The sequence below is a fragment of the Chlorocebus sabaeus genome, chromosome 18, assembly GCF_047675955.1.
Source record: "Chlorocebus sabaeus isolate Y175 chromosome 18, mChlSab1.0.hap1, whole genome shotgun sequence".
Taxonomy (NCBI): domain Eukaryota; kingdom Metazoa; phylum Chordata; class Mammalia; order Primates; family Cercopithecidae; genus Chlorocebus; species Chlorocebus sabaeus.
The window spans coordinates 73,421,405-73,430,937 of record NC_132921.1 but is presented as its reverse complement, the minus strand read 5'-3'; the positions used below and the strand labels follow the sequence as shown (position 1 = coordinate 73,430,937).

Below are 9,533 nucleotides of genomic sequence, written 5' to 3'. Positions count from 1 at the left end.
TGGAACGGGGTTTAGCTCAAGTGACTACAGGGCTGGATCCGAAAATGAGCACCCTCTGCGCCGGTCTACGCAGCCGACCCCTCACGCGTTAGCGAAGAAATGCGCTTCGGCCTGGGAGGGCGCGCGCGAGTCCGTCTTCCCGGCCAGTTTTGCGTGGTGGAAAGGAATGACCGCTGGTGCGGGCCGGGTGACCTGGATTTTAATTCTAGCTGTTTTTAGTTGGCTCTGCGCTTCAGCGGACTCCTCTGTTAACGGAAAAGGTTACCGTAGGGGAGCGCCGAGAGCCTTTCAGCCTCCAAAATGCGGGATGCTCCGGCCTCTGCGGTCGCAGTGTGCATGCATCAGGGCTTTTGCGGGAGTTTCCTCACTTGAATGCTTCAGACTGGGACCTCCAGGGGAGCCTCTGCGTCCCCTCCCAGGCCCTTGGAAACGCCGCACGTGAGGAAGCGACGATGTTCTGTAATTTGCACTGGCACTTTCTTTTTAGATAGATGAAAACGTTGGGAAAATCCTAATTGTTTGTGTACATGTTTGCGTGTTTGGAAGGGAGTGGAGAACTTTAAAAGTTTTTCTTTTGGAGTTTTGCAAATGTTTCCAAATTAAGGAATATTTTTTAAGGCTTAGGTCCCCGCCTTCCCACTGCTCTCTCCACGCCAGTGCTGCTCCTCGGCCTTCTTACGGGTCCCCACACCTCTTTACACAGCCACACGCCCAGGTAGCAGAGGAGGCGGCCACAGCCCAGCTCCTGCGCTCCCATTTCAAACTTTGAGCCTGAGATTACCCAGCCACCTTTTCCTGAGTCCTCAATACCCTTATTTAGGCTGTTTGTTTCCATTGCTTAATTATTGACTCCAACGAGTGCTACCTTAACCCATCTGGCCGGCCCGAAGTCTAGTGTGGGGAGCCCGAGAGCGGAGGGCCTGTGCATCCCTGGAGGAACCCTTCCTCCAGCTTTAGTCTCTCTCTCTCAGAAATCCAGCCATCAAGTGGTTTAAAAGAGTCTACTTTAAAAGCTTTGGTCGTTTGCTGAAATAGCCACCCTTTCAGTGCTAGTCCTTGGGCTGGAATTTAAGTCCAGGGGTCTGATCGAGCCAGAAAGTAGGTCTAGTTAGCGTGGCCTCAGGAAGTCCGTTGTCACTTGGATTTGACAAGGGACAAGCCGACCTGCTGGTTTCTGGGCTCCTGCTCGCTCTGCGCTGTCTGCAGGGATTGGTACCCGCGGAGTGCGCTTTGTCTGGAGCAAAGCGGTGCTGGAGGATGAGGAGACCGGGAGGAAACCTTCCCCCTGTAAAGCTTGTCTCCCTTCCCTCCCATCAGAGGGGAGACACAAGGGATTCCCCGCAGAATGAACCAAGGCCTCCCCAGGAAGGACACGGGGACAGTTCTGCTGTGCAAAGCCTGAATTCACGTTTCTTTCCTAAAATGGCTCCAGGTCTCTCTGCAGCCTTGGCCTGTCTTTGAATCCCAGCCCTGACTTCCCTGGTGTCTGTTGGCCGCTCCCTTCTGCGAGCCAGCAGGTGAAGCCCTGACCTGTCCGCCTGGCCTGGGGCGCTCCAGGCTGTGGTCCCCCTACCCTCGCTCCCCCGGGGCGAGGCTGTTTGTGACGCAGTGTGGCCAAATGCACACAAGCCGCAAAAGTCGTAGAGGATACATTCTCTCCTCCCACCTTAAAAACTACACCGTGGTATCTGGAAAGCCAGGTTCCAGTTTGGAATTCTCAGGCTAGGCCGGGCACAGTGGTTCACGCCGGTGATCCCATTACTTCCCAAAGCTGACATGGGAGGATTGCATGAGCCCAGGACCTTGAGACCAACCTGGGCAATATAGTGAGACCCCTGTCTCTACAAAAAGTTAAAAAATTAGCCAGGCATGGTGGTACATGCCTGTACCCAGCTTGCTTCAGAGTCTGAGGTGGGAGGATTGATTGCTTGAACCTGGGAGGCGGAGGCTGCAGTGAGCTGTGATCACGCCACTGCATTGGAGCCGGGATGACAGCGTGAGACCCTGTCTCAATAAAAGAGAGAGAGAGAGAAAATAAAAACAAGAAAGAAATCGGAATTCTTGGGCTCCTCGTTGATTTGCATCAGGACATGGAAGTGGGGCGGCTGGTCTGAGCCTGCAGTCTTCACTTTCAACAGCCGCCTTTCTCCCCACCTCCGGTTCTGTCCCACAGAGAGATGGGTCTCCCGGTACACGCCTGTGGACACTTCAGTCCTCACCCACTCACAGCCATCCCAGGCCACCCTGCAGGAGGAAGGGGCCGTAGGAGTAGGTTTGGGGAGGTCTGGGCAGGGACTCCTGAGGTCTGGGGGCTGAGGTGCCATCTAGGAGCTGTGGGCACATCCCAGTGGCCCCACAGGGAGGGGGCAGGCCAAGGACAGGGCTCCTCGCCTGAGTCGAAGGCAGTGATGGCGTTCATGACTTGGTGCTCTGGGTGAGCCACGTTACCCATGCACTCCTGTCTGCCCGCTTTCCTCCTCCTCTTGCTGTCTCTTCCATGCCTTTGATCACAGTCTTATTTCTCAGAACACCTGCTTCTGTTTCATGCACATATAGTGAGGGTTCCAGGCTCACTGCCCAGGTTTGAGTGCTGGTGTTTACACACACCTGGACCGTGGGAGATGGCTGATGGGTGTCTCTTCCTCTCCCGCCCTTTTCTGAGCTACACTGAGGATGAAGACAGGAGGGTCTCATCCTCTCCAAATGCTGAGAAGTCCCTGGGGAAGGGGAGCCGGAGGGCCGATCTGGCTCTTGAACTGGGCTGGTAATGGCCATGGGTGGTGTCATTTTCAACTAAACCCCCAAATCTGGAAAAATGAATGACAGCAGACCCTGGCGTTTTTATGCGACGTTCTTCTTGGTGGATAAAGGATGGAGTTTCTCCAGAAAGAAGTGGGCATTCCACCTGCCAACTGTGCAGGGAGAGGCAGAGGCCGGGACAAGAAGTGGAGAGCGGGAGGGTGCCGTGGGGAGGCTGGGAAGGCTGGGGTGCCCCAGTGTTGACCTCTCTCTGGGCCCTGGGTGTTGCCACGTGGACTTCAAGGACAGAAACACACTTGCTCCTCCTCACTGCCTCGCTGAGGAAAGGAACCTGCGGCTCCCAGTGGCAAGCCAGGCGAGCAGGCATCAGTTCTGAGTTAGGCTGGGAGTGAGCTGTCCTGCTATCTGGCACCTTCAGCGAAGCGTTGTCAGAATTTACCCTCTGCAGGTTCTGGGAAGGGCAGTCACAGTCCTCCTGATCTGGCGAGTGGGCACCGGGGCCAGTATCGGTGGGTGGGTAAATGTAACCCTGACCCATGGTATTCTGAGGTCAGTCGGCCTGAGTGGTCTTGGTTACAAATGGGGGCGTCAAAGTTTATTAAAGCGGCCTGGGTACCCGCTAAACGCTAGACTGTGTTTGCGCAGTTGAGTTAATGTATTCTCTTGGGTTCTAATTCTTTTGAAAAATAATATTTCGTACTTGCTTTGGCAGCATGTATACTAGAATTGGAATGATACAGAGAAGACTAGTGTGACATTGCACAAAGATGACATGCAAATTCATGAAGCATTTCATATTAATTTGTTTTTTTGAGACAGTTTCATTCTGTCACTCAGGCTGGAGTGCAGTGGTGCAATCTTGGCTCACTGAAACCTCATCTCCTGGGTTCAAGTGATTCTCTTGCCTCAGCCTCCCAAAGTGTGGGATTACAGGCGTGAGCCACGGTGCCTGGCCTAAAAAAAAAATTTTGAGATGGAGTCTTGCTCTGTCACCCAGGCTGGAGTGCAGTGGCGTGATCCTGGCTAACTGCAAGCTCTGCCTCCCAGGTTCATGCCATTCTCCTGCCTCAGCCTCCCAAGTAGCTGGGACTACAGGCATCTGCCACCACGCCCGGCTAATTTTTTGTATTTTTAGTGGAGATAGGGTTTCACCGTGTTAGCCAGGATGGTCTCGATCTCCTGAACTCATGATCCACCCGCCTCGGCCTCCCAAAGTGCTGGGATTACAGGCATGAGCCACCGTGTCCGGCCAAAATTTTTTTTTTAAAGAAAAATATTTCACATAGAGTATTTAAAAATATATATGTGGGCCGGGCGCGGTGGCTCAAGCCTGTAATCCCAGCACTTTGGGAGGCCGAGACGGGTGGATCACGAGGTCAGGAGATCGAGACCATCCTGGCTAATACGGCGAAACCCTGTCTCTACTAAAAATACAAAAAACTAGCCGGGTGAGTTGGCGGGCGCCTGTAATCCCAGCTACTCGGGAGGCTGAGGCAGGAGAATGGCATAAACCCAGGAGGCGCAGCTTGCAGTGAGCTGAGATCTGGCCACTGCACTACAGCCTGGGCGGCAGAGCAAGACTCCGTCTCAAAAAAAAAAAAAAAAAAAAAAAAAAATATATATATATATATATATATATATATGTGATCAACCAGAGAACCATGCTCACAGGCCAAATGGATGTGGGAGGAACCTGTTCCAGAGCGTCCCAGGGAGTGATGTTATTAATAACAGTAATAATATTAGTAATAATTGATGTTGTTATTATTTTTTGAGATGGAGTTTCGCTCTTGTGGCCCAGGCTGGAGTGCAATGGCATGATCTTGGCTCACCACAACCTCCGCCTCCCGGGTTCAAGCGATTCTTCTGCCTCAGCCTCCCGAGTGGCTGGGATTACAGGCATGTGCCACCACACCCAGCTGATTTGGTATTGTTAGTAGAGACAGAGTTTCTCCATGTTGCTCAGGCTGGGCTCGAACTCCTGACCTCAGGTGATCTCCCGTCCTCAGCCTCCCAAAGTCCTGGTATTACAGGCGTGAGCCACCGTGCCCAGCCTTGCATTGAGCTATTAATGTATGCATTACCTCACATACTTATTCTTTTGTGACGAGAACACTCAAACTCTATTCTCTTAGCAATTTTCAGGAACATGATACATTGTTACTAAGCACAGTCACCATGCTGTAACAGCTCTCAGCGACTTATTCCTCCTATTACTGAAATTGTGTTTCCTTTAACCAACATCTCCTCGCCACCCCATTTCATCTCTTATAAGACAATAGTGAGCATCTATCCATGAAGTACACAATGAAGAATAAATATTTGTGTAGAGAGTTAAGTGCAGCAAGTCCAGTCTGCAACGCATGTGATCTAACAACTGTCTCATGCTAAGGGGCTGGCTGTCCTGTACCGCAGTTCAGCATACGGGGTGCATATTCCACACACAGCTGTGATGGGGTGCTTTTCCCTGTGGAGCATGACCCTTCTGTCTTCAGTGCGTTTTAGTAGGAAGGGCTCTGAGTGAGGTGACAGGACCCTTGGCTTAGTCCCTGATGAACCCCTAACTAGCTGTGTGGCCTCTGAGCCTCAGCGTCTTCCTCTGGAACACTGGGGGGTTGAATCAAGCCACATGTAAGGAGCCCAAACTCCTGGGCTGCCCCAGAGCCCCACTGTCACATGCCCCAACACATTTGTGGACCTTCAACCTCCCCCCAACAAGCCTGGCCCCTGGTCTTGAACACACGCTGGCAGGGACTGATGGCTGAAGCAGGAGCTGGGAGGAGGGGAGACAAGCTCCAGGATGGGCAGGGGGAGCCAGGTGAAAACCAAGTCTGGAGTCTCCCAACCCGAGACTTAGGGTGGGAGCAGGTGAAGTAAGGAAAGGCACCCTCACCCTGGGATTTTTGAAAGCAGCAGAAACAGAACAACTCTCTTACACATGTTTGAAAATGTTCTTTTATTACCTTTGGGGCTCACGTGTTTGAAAATACTCTTTTATTACTTTCCATTAAAAAGTAATAGATGAGGTTGGGCGCGGTGGCTCACGCCTGTAGTTCCAGCACTTTGGGAGGCTGAGGCGGGCAGATCACCTGAGGTCAGGAGTTTGAGACCAGCCTGGTGAACATGGCAAAACCCCATCTCTACTAAAAATACAAAAATTAGCCAGGCGTGGTGGTGGGCACCTGTCATCCTAGAATCTGGGGAGGCTGAGGCACGAGAATTGTTTGAACCTGGGAGGAGGAGATTTCAGAGAATCTGGGGAGGCTGAGGCACGAGAATTATTTGAACCTGGGAGGAGGAGATTTCAGAGAATCTGGGGAGGCTGAGGCACGAGAATTGTTTGAACCTGGGAGGAGGATATTTCAGTGAGCTGAGATCGCGCCACTGCACTCCAGCCTGGGCGTCAGAGCAAGACTCTGTCCCAGGAAAAAAAAAAAAAAAAAAAAAAAAAAGGAAAAAAAGTAATGGATGATAATAGATGAGTCTTGTAAGATGAAAAAATTCTGGAGATCTGTTGCAGAACAATGTGAATATGTTTAATGCTACTGACCTATACGTGTAAAAACGGTTAAGATTTTATGAGACATATATATAGATATATATGAGATATATAATAATGTATTATATGTAATTATTATTTTTTTGAGATGGAATTATGCTCTTGTTGCCCAGGCTGGAGTGCAATGGCGTGATTTTGGCTCACCACAATCCATCCACAGGGGTAAAAACAGCTTTAAAAAAACGCCCATCCACCTCTGGACTTCTGCCCTTCACCTCTGAAAAGACCCTCACCCACTTCCCTCCCCTCCTCCTGGCCCCTTCCCCATCTCTGGATCTTTTGGATCTGCTCATCTTTCTTCCTGCCCTTCCTGCCACCAGCTGAACTGTTGCATAATGAACAGCTGCCAGCAAAGATATCCAAAACTGTGTTGCACTTTCTCCGTTAAAAGCACCAATGGAATGTTCATTCTTTTTTAAAGCTATTTTTACCCCTGTGGATTGCATTAAATCAACTTGATCTTCACTGTCTGCACCTCCAGGCTAGGATGAGCCCATGTGCTCTTTTTCAGGTCCCGGGTCCCAGATTCCAAGTGGGCAGGACATCACCATATAGCTCTGTGAGAGCTGAGCGACCGCCTCCTGTCTGTACCTGTCATGCGCGTCAGTGTGAAGAGACCACCAAACAGGCTTTGTGTGAGCAACATGGCTGTTTATTTCACCTGGGTGCAGGCGGGCTGAGTGCGAAAAGAGTCAGCGAAGGGAGATAAGGGTGGGGCCGTTTTATAGGGGCCGTTTTATAGGATTTGGGGAGGTAAAGGAAAATTACAGTCAAAGGGGGGTTGTCCTCTGGCGGGCAGGAGTGGGGGTCGCAAGGTTCTCAGTGGGGGAGCTTTGTGAGCCAGGATGAGCCAGGAAAAGGACTTTCACAAGGTAATGTTATCACTTCAGGCAAGGACCAGCCATTTTCACTTCTTTTGTGGTGGAACGTCATCAGTTAAGGCGCGGCAGGGCATTTTCACTTCTTTTGTGATTTTTCAGTTACGTGCAAGTCACGGGGGATGTGGTGGCTTGGCTTGGGCTCAGAGGCCTGACAGTACCCACCACAGCCTCTGCACTCACCAAGCCCTGCCCCAGCAGAGGATCCCGCCTTTCGCTTTCGGAAGTCCCACCTCCGGTACTAGAATGTACGTTCCTGATGGTTAAAGAGGACATTTCCTGTGTGTTGTGCATGAGACTCAGCGTGTTACTTCCTATGCCAATGCCCTTAGCGAATGATTGTGAATGTAGAGAAAAGTCGGCAGAAAACTTGCCGTGCAGGACTTTCCCTTTCTGAGAGGAGGACCCAGAATATTATGATAGGAATAAGGAAAAATTGAATAATGCCTGCCTTAGCAAAGTGGCTCTCTCTAGGCCTTTCTCAGAGTTCAACATATGATAAATTAGGATGGCATTAAAAAATAGAGTCAGAATGGTTTGCACCTGACTATGATGGGCCAGGTGTTTGCCTGGATTCCATTCCTAGTCATCCCCGCCAGTCTAGCTAGGAACCCACCTTTGTAGCGAGTCCTAGGCTTGGTCCTGAGTGCTTCCTGGAAGGAAGGGTAGTAGGGGGCAGGGACGTGGGTGGCTGGGTCCCCCCGGCCTTTCTCTTGGACAAGCCTGCAACTCGTCCTCTCTCAGGCTCCAGGGCAGGGCAGGCACCTTCTCTAGCTAACAGCCTTGCTGGGAAAGCTACTGTGATCATGTAGGTAAAAAACGCCTTGTCAACCGCAAACTTCCAGACAAAAGTCCCGTGAAATTCTTATCGTCTGATCTGGACAGTGGCGCGAGGGCTATTTGGAAAGTTGAACTCAGTGTGAGCCCAGCACGCCCCGCCCCAGCTGTCTCAGCTGCACCCAGGAATCCTGCGGCGGCCACTCCCCGCTCCAGCTGGCCCCGTGATGCAGAAAACATTTTCCCCACCCATCCCAGCAACGCTCGCCCTTCCTAAGTCACACTTGTGCCTGACTCCCAACAGGACGCTTCACGCCCACGCGTGGAATCGAGGGAGAAACCAGCAGATCCGCGCTCGTGGCCCTTGCCTGGCCCGGGCACCTCTCGCGTCCGCGGTCCTGTCCAGGGCGGACATCGTCCACCTTCTTACAGATGAGGGAGCCGAGTCTGGGAGAGGCCAAGAGACGTGCCCGGGCGCACACGTGGCCCCCAGCTGCCTGCAGTAGAAACGGGGCCCCGGAGGTCCTGGGGGGTCTGCTCGGCGGGGTGCCCGGGCCTGCAGCTGCGGCGGACTCGCTCAGAACCAGATGCAACCACGTTGTGCAATGCCCGTTCCTGGTAGGGGAGTTCTGCCCCGGGAGACAGGGGGTCACCAAGCTTTCCTTGTGGGATGAGGTTTTTCTCCCTCCATCCTCGCCTCCTCACCTGGCGTCTGCTCGGAGGAGCAGCTGGGTCGGCAGCTCGGGCTGGCCCCTGCCTTGACCTGAGCGCCTGCGTCTGGGGCAGCCTGGCTGGCAGCAGCAGGCCAAGGAGCGCCCCTGCAGGGGGTTGCGGCCGGACAGCTGACGCGCGCCCGGCCTGTGCCGGCTGTTCCGAGGACGACGGAATGTGGAGTGGGGACACCGACAGGGAGGACGCCTCTGCACCATCCCCTGGGGCAGCGTGGGGAGCTCGCGTCCTTCTCCACCTTCGGGGCGGGCGGAGGTCGGGGCGCGGGGCGGGCGGGGCGGGCGGTGGTCCGGGCGCGGGGCGGGCAGAGGTCCGGGCGCGGGGAGGGCGCGGGGCGGGCGGGGCGCGCGGCGGGCGGGGCGGGCGGAGGTCCGGGCGCGGAAGGGCCGGGCGGGCGGTGGTCCGGGCGCGGGGCGGGCAGAGGTCCGGGCGCGGGGAGGGCGGGGAAGGCGGGCGGAGGTCCGGGCGCGGGGAGGGCGGGGAAGGCGGGCGGGGCAGGCGGAGGTCCAGGCGCGGGCGGGCGGGAGCTCAGTGCACCGTGTGACGCTGCTCATTCGGGCCGAGCCGGTGCTGCTCCCCCGGCTGCCAGCACTGACCCTGCGTGAGCGCTCTGCGGCCACCTGCATCCGAAGAAAGCCTGGACGGCTTGCCATAGGGAAGCCCTGCGGGTCTTGAGCTCACCTGGAGGAAGCCCAGCGCAGTCAGGAGGCCGTTCCCTCCGGAAACCCTGGCAGCCCGGTCGCCCAAGCGGCAACGCTGTCTCCAGAGCTGTGGTTAAAGGAAGCCTTGACCGGGATCGTGCCTGTCATCCAGCGCTTTGGGAGGCCGAG

At 54.2% G+C, this 9,533-nt stretch overlaps 2 long non-coding RNA genes and 1 other non-coding gene across 3 annotated transcripts in view; all 3 read left to right on the top strand.

Annotated features, from left to right (window-relative positions):
* Positions 1-3,460: 3,460 nt before the first annotated feature.
* Positions 3,461-3,562, top strand: LOC119618648 (U6 spliceosomal RNA). The gene has a single exon (XR_005235023.1). It is a non-coding gene; the product is annotated as a U6 spliceosomal RNA (small nuclear RNA).
* A 2,875-nt stretch (positions 3,563-6,437) lies between these two features.
* On the top strand, positions 6,438-8,963 carry LOC140709022 (uncharacterized). Its single transcript, XR_012089356.1, has 3 exons — positions 6,438-6,954; positions 7,300-7,445; positions 8,279-8,963. It is a non-coding gene; the product is annotated as an uncharacterized lncRNA (long non-coding RNA).
* Positions 8,964-9,208: 245 nt separating this feature from the next.
* LOC103222800 (uncharacterized) overlaps positions 9,209-9,533 on the top strand; it is an 88,960-nt gene continuing 88,635 nt past the window's right edge. The window contains exon 1 of the long non-coding RNA XR_012089354.1: positions 9,209-9,533. This is a non-coding gene — a long non-coding RNA (uncharacterized lncRNA).